This window comes from Tenrec ecaudatus, chromosome 8 (assembly GCF_050624435.1).
Source record: "Tenrec ecaudatus isolate mTenEca1 chromosome 8, mTenEca1.hap1, whole genome shotgun sequence".
NCBI lineage: Eukaryota > Metazoa > Chordata > Mammalia > Afrosoricida > Tenrecidae > Tenrec > Tenrec ecaudatus.
The window spans coordinates 124,954,798-124,968,851 of record NC_134537.1 but is presented as its reverse complement, the minus strand read 5'-3'; the positions used below and the strand labels follow the sequence as shown (position 1 = coordinate 124,968,851).

Genomic DNA, 14,054 nt, shown 5'->3' with positions numbered 1-14,054 from the left:
TGTCGCACCAATGAAACACACAACATTCCTCTAGTTCTTTAATGCTTCCTCCCCACACACCCACTCTCATGACCCCAATTCTACTTTACAAATCAGGCTAGATTGAAGCATGTACACTGATACAGATAAGAGCTTTTGACACTCAGAATACAGGACAGATAAACTCCTCAGGACCAATAATGAGAGTAGGGATACCATGAGAGTAGGGGGAAGGAGGGTGGGGGAGGAAAGGAGAGAAAGGAGAAATCAATCAGAATGATCGACATACAACCCTCTTCCCCCAAAGGGGGATAAACAATAGAAATGTGGGTGAAGGGAGACAACCAATGGTATAAAATATGAAAATTAAAATAATTTACAAATTATGAAGTGTTCACAATAGTGGGAGGGTAGAGAGGGAGGGGAAAAAGGAGGAGCTGATACCAAGGGCTCAAATAGAAAGAAATTGTTTTGGAATGATGGCAACATATGTACAAATGTGCTGAATCAAATTGATGTATGGGTTGTTATAGGAACTCTTAAGAGCCCCAAATAAAATGATCTATTAAAAAAAAATAGCACTGACTGTGATCCGCCAATCCTGGCTTCTCTGCTTCTAAGCAGTGTGAACTTTAAACACGATTTATCCAATTCTCATCTGAAACGTGAGACTAACAGTAAACAATCTGATGGAATTGTGTGTTATTAATTTATTTATTCAATACCAAGATGAGTTGGGCAGCGTCCTAATCTTTGGTGTCATGAGTACGATGAACATTGGAGCTCACGGCGACAGCTAAGTCAACAGGAATCCGCATCATTGTCACCACCCAACCCTGACCATCATCACTGGTGAAGTTTGCCTGTGTTAAAGACTGATGTAAGGACACTGGTTAGCTTAACACAGTGCATTTAAAATAGTAAATGTTTGATCTAAACAGATAGGTTCACATGTATTTTAAAGAAATCCTGAAGAGAGGGCTTACATACGCTGTATCCAGTTTTTCTCAATGGTAAAATTGGATGAAGGTACACTCCTATGTACAATACTCAGTCGGGATATTGCATTCAGGCTTATTCAGACTGACTCCCCACTTTGTTTGCTTGTGTGTATGTGTGTTTAGGGCTATGCGATGTCCTTGACTTGTAGTGTCGCATGTACATATGGCCCCAGTCAAGAGACAGCAGCGATCTTTCCTCTGTAAGGATTCTGAAAACCTTGTTTTACATCCATACCAACCTCTCACTCCCTGTTCTCCAGCTCCCCCAGCAGCAACCGTGAACTGCGTCTCCATTTCTGTGTTTTGTCACTTTAATTACACCATGTAACTGGACTCGTACAATCTGTGTCCTCTGGAGATTGGCTTCTTTTCCTCAGTTGATTCTCTGGAGGCTGGCCCGCGTTGTCCTTTGTATCTTCGGTCACTTTGTTACTGAGTGGCCGTCCATGGCATGGGCACACCACGGAAGGACTCCCTAAAGGCACTGCCATCGATACAATACCCACTCACAGTGGCCCTCTAGGACAGGGGGAACTGCCCCTGTGGGTTTCTGAGACTATAACCCTTTCAGGAAGTGGAACGTTTGTCTTCCTCCTGAGGAGCAGCTAGGGGCTTTGAACTGCTGACCCTATGGTCAAGCTCATGGTCATTGAGTCAAACTCATGGTCATTGAGTCAACTCTGGTCCATCAAAAGACCTTGTGATGGTTTCTAGCTTTTTAATATTGTCAATAAAGCTGCTATGAACACTTGTGTCTTCTACATTCAAGAGCAAGCTTCGAGTCTCTTCTGACAGATATTTTGTTTGTTTCTTCTAATGACCCTTTTCTTTCTTCCTATGTGGTATTCTTGATGTCATCCTACAATGTTGGTTATTAGTGTTCAGTGTGTACCCTTCTAACATGTAGGTTCAAGGGTATTTTTAATGATGCTATTTTGGGGGTGAAGGTTGACACAGTAGATTAGGTTCCTGTTTGACAGTTTTTACACAAACTGCTGATAAGTTACATTTTTCACATTGTGTCAATCAATCTGCTCATTGATTCCATTCTGGGTGGTCCATTTCCAGTCCCCCAGTTTCCCTGTGCCCCCTCCTCTTTGATCCTTTCTCTTGTTGACCTTTTTTGTCTCCGAGAGATGTTTTTCAATGGAGTTTTTGACTTGCATGGGAAAATCAAATTCAGGCATCATATTCTTCACTTTGTGTTGCATTGTTAGGTGCAATCCAGTCACCTCCGATTCACAGCAGCCCTCTGGACCACTGCCTGGTCCCGCGCCATCCCCACACTTAGTATGCTGAGCCCACTGTCACAGCAATTGTGCCAATCCATCGTCTTGAGCGGGCATCCTCAAACTACGGCCCATGGGCCACATGCAGCCCCCCGAGGACATTTATCCGGCCCGCCAGGTGTTTTTGCCCCGTTTGTTTTTTCACATCAAAATAAGATATGTGAAATGTGCATAGGAATTTGTTCATAGTTTTTTTTTAAACTATAGTCCAACCCTCCAACAAGTCTGAGGGATAGCAAACTGGCCCCTGTTTACAAAGTTTGAGGACCCCAGGTCTTGAGGCTCTTCCTCTTTTGCACTGACCCCCTGCTTTCCCGGCCATGATGTCTTTCCAGGGACCGGCCCCTTCGAATAACACGCTCAAAGTAAAGGAGACGACATCTCATCCTCTTGGCTTCTAAAGAGCATTCTGCTGTACTTGTCTCAGGACAGTTTTGTTTATTCTTCTGACAGTCCACGTGATAGGCTGGGCTCACTAGAGACACCAATCCGGTGTAAGAACTTTATCTGAGGAAGTAATTATATATCAAGCAAACAGCCCAGCCCAGTCCAGATCAAGTCCATCAGCCCAATGCTAGTCCATGAATCCCTCTTCAGACTCCTGAAGCCTCAAGCCATGGAGCAAAATGCAGGAACTTCACCTGCTGGGGCGAGCAAAGGCCCGTGGATCTAATGGCAGGGATGGCTTCACAGGGCTGTGGCAGCCCCAGGGGGGCTACCCAACAGCAAGGAACAGCAGAGAGAGGGCCTGCCTTCAACGAGCCATCTGTCTCGGCCATGCCTCCAAATGAGGTCATCAAGCTCCACCCTACAGTCAAGTAGACGTGAAATGATGTAACTACCACAGTCTGTGTACTTTCAATGTTCTTCCTCTGCACAGTTTTTTACATGCAACAATTTTTCTTCCATCTTCCTTATTCGTTGTTCAGCTTTCACAGGGATAGGAGGGGACTGAAAATAGCATGGATGGAAAACACTGGCACCGCCTTCTCAAAGTGACATCTCTGCTCCTTACCACGTGAATGCAGTGTTGTGCCGCAGATTGACCCGGTGCTGTGCGCTGTTCTGACTTTTTAACCGCCCTTTCCATGAGCGGTGGTTGTAGATCTGTTAGGCAGATAGGCAGGGATGGGATGTCCATTGACGCATGCCCAAGAGAGCCAAGCACGAGAACAAAGGGCAGCACACTGCACATGCTCAGAGGCCTAGGTTTTCCCGCGGTGGGCATGGGTGGGCCTGGATCGGCCCACCTGGGCCAGGTGATTGCAATTCAGCCAATGGGGTCGACCGGAGGTCGTTCACCACGCCTCCCCCTGGAATCCTTGAAAAGGCAGGAGCCCAGAGCGGAAGAGGTCTTTTTTGGAGGAGAATTTGGGAGAGAGACCTTTGCGTGACGCCGAGCAGTCTCTGCCAGGCTGCACATTCGGGAGGAGTCCTATGGGTGCCTTGTAAACCTGAAACTTCTTCTAACTCTCATTAGACTCACTTGGATCACGAGCCAGGCTTCGGCATGAATTCTTTCTCGTGCGGAGCCAAGGACGAGGTGTAACTATCCCCGGAGAGATCTTCCAGATCCAAGTGAAATGAAATGCCTCCTTGTGACTGATCGTTTCTCCAGCTATCGGGATGGCATCTCTTGGACCCGCGGTGATGACTTGTTTTCTGCACACCGAGTTGTATCCCACATGGAAGGCTACAGTCTTTGACGTTCATCATGCCTCAAGTGTTCTTCACTTTCAGCAAGCAAAGTTGTGTCATCTGCAGATCACAGGCTGTAAGCAGCCTTCCTCCACCCTGATGGCATGCTCTTTCTCATAGAGCCAGGTTTCCAGGCACGCTCAGCACGCCGACCGAATACGTATAAGGAAAGCATACTTTTCCTGATTTTAACCACATAGCGTTCCCTTGTTCTGCTCTTTCACTGCCTCTTGGTCCAGGCACAGGTTCTGCACGAGCACACTTTCAATACCAGTGCTGTCCCACTCCTTATCATCAGGGCTCCCTGAACACCACGATGCGTTCTGGAATTCCTACGCTTGGCAATTAGAATAAAACAAGGTTATGAAAGAAAGAGCGGTTCCCATATCGAATGTATGCATCCCAGACAAGGTAAGTAAACTAATAAAGCGTTTACTGTCACCAATGAGCTTTTACTCTGGCCAATTTACCAAACTGGGCGGATGGCATTGCTGCCTGCTGGGCGTGGTGCGCGTCTAAATCACCTCTATGCTTTGTCTCAGTAGTGACCATAGTCGAGAACCAGTTTCACAAAGGATGTTGCAGAGATTGGAAGACGATTTGAAAGCAATTTCAGTAAACTCAGAATTAAAAAAAAAGTTTTTACTGAAGTTCTACTGCCATAGAGTCAATTCTGACTCATAGCAACCCCCCCTCAAACTGAGTAGAACCACCCCATAATATTGATGCTCTATTTCCTCATGATTTTTCAATCCCAAGAGCCTCTCTTCCACACATCCAGGCTGTCTGAAGGGTCAGCTTTAGGGGACAGCTCTGAGAAGATGTCCAGGTGAGCAGGAGGCAAGGGCAGGTACAAAAAATGCCCATCGGCTCTGTAGCACAATGGATAGCGCACTGGACTTCTAGTGAGTAAAAAAATGCCCATCATCAGAGCTGACCCCGCCTCCTCACCCAGGTCAAAGAACCAGCACTTTTCAGACAGATGATCAGCCAGAGAAGAACCCATGAAAAAGAAGCTGCCACCTAGTAGTCCTTTCTCATGGAGATGCGTTGTTTGAGTCTGCAGAATACCATTGTCAGGAATCATCTGGAAGATTAAGCAAAACCCATGAGTCAGAGCCAACTTGTGGGCAATGAATAAGAATAGGATTATGTGGGGATTTGGAGAGAGCCTTGCCCTGACTAAAATCCCCTGGAAAGACTTTCAGGTGCTTTTGTAACAGCAATGTGTATGTCTTTATAATAACCCACTTTCCACAACGTTATTGAAACACCGTGAAGTTTACATATGATTTTCATTTCATCTCTCTTTGAGATAGAGCAGGTAATGCTATTTTGTGGGTGATGAAGCTGAAACCTACAAAAGTTAATAGATTTGTCGGCGTACAGCTGGTCCATCAGGGACGGCGGGGTGCTAATGCAAGGGCTGACGATGGGCACCACCAGCTGCTGCTCCCCAACTGCACCTGAGAGAGTGACAGTCTGGGAACCTCACAGGGGCAGTTCCACCCTGTCCTCTAGGGTCACTCAGAGTCAGCATCGACTTGGTGGCAGTGAGTTTGGTGGGAGTTTTATAAGTGACAAAGATGGATCTTGAACTCAGAATTTCGAACTCAAATTTAATAACCAGTCTTACAGTATATGTACTGTGTAGTTTAGATAATCTGTTGTCAATTTGAGACTTTCGAGTGGAGGGGTGGAGTTTAGCCTGTCAATCAGGTCATTGCTTGATGACCTCATTTGGAGGTGCTAAGGAGATAAATCGCTGGAGGCGGGATACACGCTTGGTCCCTGATAGACATTCTTGTCGACTAACCACATGGAGACAGGCAGATGGCAGCCAGAGCCTCAGAGCTAGAGAAGCCATGTGGAGATCCCTGCCAATGCTGAGATGCTTACAACGCCACTGGATGCAAAGACTTTGACCCACTGGTCTGTGATCTTTCTGCATTTGGTGTCATTGCATGTGTTTCATGAGTCTGTAGAGGATTTTATAGATTGGTATAGGACATATGGACTAATATTGGACTGAGCTGGGATGTTTTCTTAATGTACAATTACTCTATCTATAGCTCTTGCCTTTACACATACGAATGTTTATGAATTTGTTTCTCTAGTCTACCCAGACTCACACATGTACATATGCTAACAAATGTTTCAGTTAAGCTAATATGCTATTAAAATCTAGGGCGATGTTCAGATCTTTGCATGCACTAATAGCCAATGAATCGGCGAGGACTCGATGGCTGTGAGTTAGAGTTTTGGTGTGTGCACAGGTACGTACGACTTCTCGCTTTCCTGTCTCCATTTCTGCAAGTTGTACCCCGCGCTGCTGGGCACTGAGGCTTGAAACAGGAAGTGGTGTGAAGGGGTGTTTGTTTCCTCCCCCTGGCGACTCAGGAATGCCAGGCAGGTGCCTACCCTTTTGCACCTGCCCTTCATACAATTTCCTCCTGCTTCACCGCTGCCTGTAATTATGTAATTACTTGGCTTTGCTAAAAGCCAGGAGAAAGGAAGGGGCTTCTCTCTGTGCTATGTCATCGATGTGACTGGTCCTGTGCCATTGGTTCTCTTTCTCCTTTTTAAAACGAGGGAACTAAATCATGTCGATGTTGCCATGTTTTCAGGGTCGTAGCATCGGGACACGGCAGTGCTTGTAACTGAGCGCGAGTTGGGCTGACCTGAAAATCGGTGGCTGATCTAAAACTCCAGGCTAATACCTAGGTGGGCCTTGCTTGTACAAAGCCAATGGTTTGAAACCAGCAGCCTCTAAAGGAGATCAAAGGGAGGCCTTCTAAAGAACGACAGTCTTGGAAACCCCTAGGGGCAGCTCTAGTAGGCCCCCGCCCCCTCTAGGGTGGCTGTGAGTCAGAACCCTCTTGGTGGCCATGAGTCTGGTTTTGGATTAAGCACGGAATGAAGTATCTGTCTTACTGTTGTTTGGTGCTCGCAGTGACCCTGTGCACAACAGAACGAAAGACTGCCTGGTCCTGCTCCGTCCCCACTGTTACAGCCACTGTGTCCATCCAGCTCCTTGAGGGCCTTCCGCTCGTTCACTGCCCCTCCACTTGACCAAGCAGGACGCCCTTCTCTAGGGAATGGCCTCTCCTGACAACAGGTCCAAGGCAGGTAAGACAAAGTCTCTCCATCCTTGCCTCTAAGGGCACTCTGGCTGTACTTCTTCCAAGACAGATCAGTTTGTCCTTTTAGCAGTCCATGCATGGCACTTTCAATATTCTTCTCCAGCATCACAATTCAAATGCGGAGATTCTTCTTTATTCTGTGTTCAATTTTCATATGCATACGAGGAAATTTTAAATACCCTGGCTGGGGTCAGGTGCACCTGAGTCCTCAAAGTAATCCCCCTGCTTTTCAGTACTCTAAAGAAGTCTTGTCCGAGAGATTTACCCTGTGCAGCAAGTCTTTTGGTCTCTTGCCTGAGGCTCCCATGAGACTTGATGGTGCATCCAAGTAAGGGAACATCCTGAAGCGCTTCGTTCGATCTTTCCTCCAGTTATCACTGTGTTGCCTGTCGGTCCAGGTGTGAGGATGACGGTCTTTAGACAGTGGCTTGAAATCCATACTGAAGGCAAGGAATCCATCCTTTTGGAGCACTGAATCAAGTGTTTGTCTTATGTGATCCTCACCCTTACAATAAACAGGCTTATCCATGTCATCGTGGATAAAAATGCCCCATCCATATACTCACCATTGTGGGACATCATGGAGCATGTAACTGGTGCAGTAATGGAAGAACTAGCTGGTGGGGATCCTTTCCCACTGGATGGGGGCCAGAGCTGGTGCGGCTCAAGATGCCAAGGCAACCCTTACAGTTTGAGATCTCCCAACACACTGTGTCACCTCCCAGTTTATCTACAGATTTCTCCTGGGAGTCTTTCCCAAATAAAGAACTTATATGTGAATCCTCAGAGTCCTGATGGTATCATGGGTTAAGCCTATTTGGAAAAGTTAGGATTCAAAACCACCAGTCACTTCCAGGGAGAAAAATGAAGCAGTCTATGTCCATGAACATTTATAGCCCGGGAACACCCCCAAAGCATTTGACGCTGTCTCACAGGGTCACAGTGGGTTGGAATGGACTTGACAGCAATGATATTTTCACCACAACTGTTTCATTGGCATATAATTTATATATCATACAATTATAGTTCAATCACATTAAGAAGAAGTGTGGAGTCATCAACACAATCAGGTCTAGAACATTTTCTTCGTTCTTGTATTCTTTAGTATTAGCTCCTCACTTCTCCCCAACCTCCCCTGCCATACCCACAAGGGGCCCTTAACCTAGTTACTGTCTCTATAGATTTACCTGCCCTGAGTTTCATATACTGAAAAATAAATCAACCAACCAAACAAAAACTAACAAGAATAACAAAGTAAAACAGATAAGAACTTCAATAGAAAAGAAAGCATAAAATATTAAAAACTAGAACACATTTAAATGGATGATAAGGGAGATTAAATGATAGGGGCCCAAATTTCAACCTAAATGCATCAGCAACAATCCACCTCCCAGTGCAGTCTGCACGGCCGCGAGGCTGTTCACAGCCCTGGTCCACAGCCAGAGGGCATTCACCAGGGGCTTACTGCATGCATATTCCTCCTTTACTTTTTTTTTTAATTGAAACAAATTAAAAATGGATGAAAAAGAAGATCAAATGCTATTATATTTTGACATCTGCCCAAATCAACTTTACAATGTTCTCTGTCTGATAACAGGGCTAGTCACATCCCTCAGCTATAATCAGTGAAGGCTTAATCCATTTGTGGACCCTGAAAATGGATTTTGGTTCTCCCCTGTCATCCATAGTCTTCTGCAAACCAGGTGTTCACAATTTAAGCTCTGAGACAATTCCCTCCTTTAGATTTGGATTATTTCATCCACACCCCTTTGATCACCCAGGCTAGTATGCTTCTTCCATGTGGAGGTAGTTGACACCTCACATAGATGGCTGCTTGCTTGAAAACAAGCTTTTAAGATCCCTTATGCTATTCTTTCTGATAGCTGGGAACCATCTAGTTTCCTCACCACACTTTGTTATAGCAGTGTGGTCTCTTCAGGAGGTTGAGCATCAAACAGGGCCACATCATAAGAAATCATTGCTTTAAAATTGGGGTCTAAATTAACTGTGAGCCTAAAATTCATTCATGCAGCTACAGTTTATATGTCTCTAGTTCACCTTAGAGACAGCTTTTTCATTTCATGTTAGAGAACATGATCAGTCATTCCCATGAGGCATCACTTCCACTGCCATTGAGCCATTGCTGACTCAGTGATTCTATAGGGCAGGGTAGGACTGCCCTTGTGAGTCTCCAAACCAGCAAGTCTTTGCATGAGTGGGAACGCCTCATCTTTCCCTTGGGGAGTTGGCTGGTGGTTTTGAACTGCTGACCTTGTGGTTAGCTGTTCAATGCTAACCACTATGGACTGATTGTTTCATTAGTGTAGTAAATTGTGTACAATTCGAAACACTGTGGAGAAAAGGAAATTACATGAGTATAGACCATCTATAAGCCATAATGCATGAATTGTTGACTTGTGCATATTAAACTCTTAAGTGAGTGGATACTATTTACCCAAACAACAGATGTTGAAGATAGGGGAAATCTTCCAATAATATTCATTCACAGCAGCATAGCCATGCCTACCAGATTAATACATGCTGGGATGAAGGAAGGGGGGGGGGCACTAAGATAGTGAGTATATAGTATTCATTGGGCACCCTCAAAGCAAGAGACTGGAACCACAGTCCAATGCCTGCCAATTCTATGCCCTGGGGCTAGCAGTCATCTGCTTCTTCTCACGGTATGGAATTTTGAGCTTAAAGCCAATGGCTGCAGATGAGTTTGAGGTAAAGCCCAGCTCTCTTAGTGGGGTTCCACATCGACTCCTTTTGGTGTGGCCTGTGAAGAATGTTGTGCTCCTTGAAAAAAGAGTCTAAAGTCCAAGTAGTCTGTAGTGCATGGACCAGGTCAAGGGCTGCATAGGAAAAAGTGTCCAATCAGGAGCCTAGTGGCAGCTACATTCTCCTCCTGAGTTCCACTTAAGTATTACGAAGTGTCGGTTCCTCTTGGGAGGTTGCTTCCCCATTTTCCTACCAATGTAGATATAACTGCATTCTCTGAGACATACATGTCCCCCCACCCACATGCCATGTTGACTTAAATTTCCAGTAAAGTTTCCTTATCACTCTGGTGGGCATGTCTGTTGGATTGACGCGACCTTAGTACCATCCTGTGTGACAGCAACTGAATCATCTCCCTCTGCCCAGAGCTTGCTTGTAGAACTGGCTGACCCCAGCTGAGGTAAGGTCGCCTCTGTTGAAATGGTTTCTAAAATGTACATATAGAAGGGGAGGCCAGGCAGGCTCTCTAGCTCCTTGCTTTGGGGACTGGATTAGAAACATACTTGCCCTGGGAGCAGTGGCCTGCCTGCCTCTTGGTGTTTATCTTATCGTACCGAATTCATGCAGTCCTAGTCCTTTCGTGATAAACTAACTTCGCTCAACAGCATGGTTTCCAGGTCTCTCTATGTCATGAAGTGTTTCATTGCTATTGTTCAGGGATGCATAGTATTCCACAGGGTGTGCCTTCCGGAGTCGCTCTATCCATTCTTCTTCTGATAGGCATTGGGGCTGGTTTCATCTTCTTGCTACTGGGAACTGTGCTGCAATTAATATGAGAGAGTACATGTCTGTTTGCGTTCCGCTTCTTATTTTTGTGGAGTTTACGCCCAGCAGAGGTATTGCTGGGGCGTGTGGTCTTTCTAGTCCCAGTTGTTTTAGGTATCACCAGATAGATCACTTTACACACTGGCTGTTCTTATTTACAAGCCCATGGTCTTGGGTGTGACTTGAATCTTTGTCTCAAAGTTAGTCCCCGCCCCCCAAAAAACCAACCACGTTCATCATAGGCAAGCTGCTAAAAACCAGACAAAGAAAAAGACACATAAGGAAATGATCCAAAGAAATGGAGACAAAAAGTGCTGATGGAGATTAAAACTGTCCACCTAGACTTTCATGTCCAAAGTGAAGCTGAGAGGAGTATTGGATGACTTGCTCTATGGAAACACTGGTTTAGGTTCCAAAGCGTGTCGTGGGCAGTGCAGCATGAACCTGGAGCCATCCAGCTGGAATCAGTTCCTCATTTCAACACTCACTAGCTGAGTGAACTTGAGCAAGCTTCTTAATTTCTTTCTTCCTACTTTTCTCATCTCTAAAATGAGAACCATAGCAGTCCCCACCTCACCTGGTTATTGTAAGGAGGAAACGAATTGTTTGATTGGGAAGCTGCTCCCGATATCATTCTGATCTGGATTTCTATTTGAATTCCATTGGGGTCCAAGATGATATTTTGTATGCCGTTAGTCTTTTTAAATAGTCAAAGTTTGCTCTACAGCCCTGGATGGAGTCTCATCTTGGTGCCAGGTTTCCTGTGCAGTTAGAAAGAATGTGTAGCTTATTGTTGTTGGATGAAATATTCTATACACGCCAAGTAGATTATAACTTATTGATGGCGTTCATCTGTTCTAGTCTGTGGGTTTTCTAGCTAAGAGAGCGTGTTAACACTCCCATCTATAATTGTGGGTTTGTCCAAGTTTCCTTGAATCCTGGCAGGTTTTGCTTCCTACGTCCTGACGCTCAGTCGTTATGTTCACCTGCTTTCAATGACACCTGCTTTTCCACTACATGTGAGCTGCAACTCGAAACAGAAGGTGCTGCTTCAAAGGGGCCATGTCCGTCTGGGGAGAGCACCGGGCATTAGGAAGGACCATCCCGAAGGCATGGAGCCTCGTGGCGCAGCGGGCTCACATCAGGCAGCTAACTGCTAGGTCAGCAGTTGGAAACTGCCAGCCGTCCAGCTGGAGAAACTCACAGGGGCAGCCCTTCCCTGCCCTATAGTGTGGCTATGAGTCGGCATTGAGTCGCCGGCAGTGATTGCAAAGGCCTCCGCAGTGAGAGGGCATGGCCCATGCCTGAGTGGCGGCACCACATTGCTAGAGAAAAGGTTGAGTGGTGGCAGCGAATCCCCAGTGAGTCATAAGACTCACCATTGTTTGGCCAACCTTTCATTGAATTCCCCCACAATGAAGCTAAGTGAACAAGCTGGATCATTTGATTTATGAAAACAGCTCGTTTGGATGATTTGGGATCTAAAATATGGCATTTGGTCAATTGAGTATGATTCTGGAGCCAGCTTGCTGGAGTCCCATTTCTCTCTCCCTCGCTCTCTCTTTTTAAAATCCAGTTTTCTTTTGTGATGGATGTATCTGACTTCCCTATCACCACGAGACAAGAGTCAGACATGCTCCATGCTCCATCCTTCATTGCCTACTCTGACCGCCACCTCCTGCCATGCCTGTGTACATATCTGTAGATAATTCACTGTGAGGGTCACATAGAACTCAGACAATGCACACAGTGAAGAAGGTTTATTAGGGAAGTCATTAGGTTACCACAAGTCAGGATCAACAACTAGTCAGGATCCAGTCATTGGTCTCTTCAGCCAACATCCAGGTTTCGCTCTGCAGTTCTCAGTCTCTCGGCTACGTGGGCCCTTGTCCTTAGTCTCGTAGCCACAAAATTCGTTGGCCTTTACCTCCATGAGCCAGGAAGCCAGCTTGGCTGTCACCCTGTCTTGCAGTTGTATCGTCTCGGGTCACATGAGGAGAAAGCACTCTCCAGCCTTGGCGCGGCTCCCCTGGAGTCTCCGTGCCACTGTCTTGTGCTGCCTCTGGTCGGCTCAGCCTCCGCCATGTCAGCCGGATGCTGGACATGCTCTTCCAGCGTCCTGCAATCCCTCTCTGTGCTGCTGCTCATCCGCACAGCGGGGCAGGCAGTAACAAACCTGACGCCTCCCCTCTGTCAGTGTTACACACGCCCTAGGGACCGAGCCCCACCCAGTGATTTGGAGAGAGTTAGAGAGACTTGGGTAGAAGAGCCATAGTAAGAAATTCTACTCTACCACACCACACTTTCCTTTTCTTACTTTCCTTACTTCTTCCCCCCACCCCACCCCTACTTTTCTTCTTTGGTCCAGTTTACAACCCACCACAGTGCCAGCAGCCTATGGATAGGGAGGCCCAGCAATGGCTGGGCTATAGTTTACTTCAGCATTGGACACTGCAAGAGGCCCACGGGGTGGGTGGGAAGGCGAGCAGGCCTTCTATAAATCCAAACCCATAAACTGAGTCCAATGCTTCTTCCAACACTTACTAGCTGAATGAACTTGAGCACGCGTATTCATTTCTTTGTGCCTCGTTTTTGAATTTCTAACAACAGGGCTTTCAGGTATATAATACCCTTGATACCTATAATAGAAATATCATATCATATATTACTATATCAGATGAAAAAGAAGTAGATGAGGAGTACTATAAACTCATCAGGTTGTTTTAAGGATTAAGTGGGTTGACCTGCTTAGTCAAATTTCTGAGAACAGTGCCTTAGAGACGCTAATCATTTCACAAGCCCAAGGCACATATTTCATCGGCAACTGTCTGAATTCACCGCAAGCACCAAGCAGAAGGGAACTTGTGCGGATTTCCCAGGGCTGCCATAACAAAGGGCCACAAACGGGTGCCTTTCAACGGCAGAGAGTTATTCTCTCACAGTTCTGGAAGCTAAAGACTGGTATCATGGTGTTGGCGGCATTGGTTCCCTCGGGAGGTTCCGGGGGAGAGAATCCAGTCCTAACCTCTGGTGCTTGGCTCCTGGCAGCCTAACTCCAGTCACTGCCTTTGTCTCCAACAGCCACCATCCCTCTGTCTCCCTGCGGCCGAGTTTCCATTGTTTTATGCAGCCCCCAGCAATCAAAGCAGGGCCCAGGCTAATCCAGAAGGATTACATTTTACTTGCATCTGCAAAGATCCTGTGTGCAAATAAAGGTCTCATCGACACTTCTGGGGGAGGAGGGGGGGGTGACTTTGCAAGGCGGCTGGGGCAAACTAATCTGGAACAAATCTACACAGTGATTTCTGAACGCCCTGGCTTGCTGGGCTACCTTTCTCTGATTACACTCCTTTTATGGCAGACTTACACCAAGAGCACCTGGCACATCTGAGGCA

The 14,054-nt window shown here is 46.3% G+C and overlaps 1 pseudogene; it reads right to left on the bottom strand.

Annotated features, from left to right (window-relative positions):
- Nucleotides 1-13,024: 13,024 nt before the first annotated feature.
- LOC142455861 (small nucleolar RNA SNORA42/SNORA80 family) lies at nt 13,025-13,173 on the bottom strand (annotated as a pseudogene).
- Between the last annotated feature and the right edge of the window lie 881 nt (nt 13,174-14,054).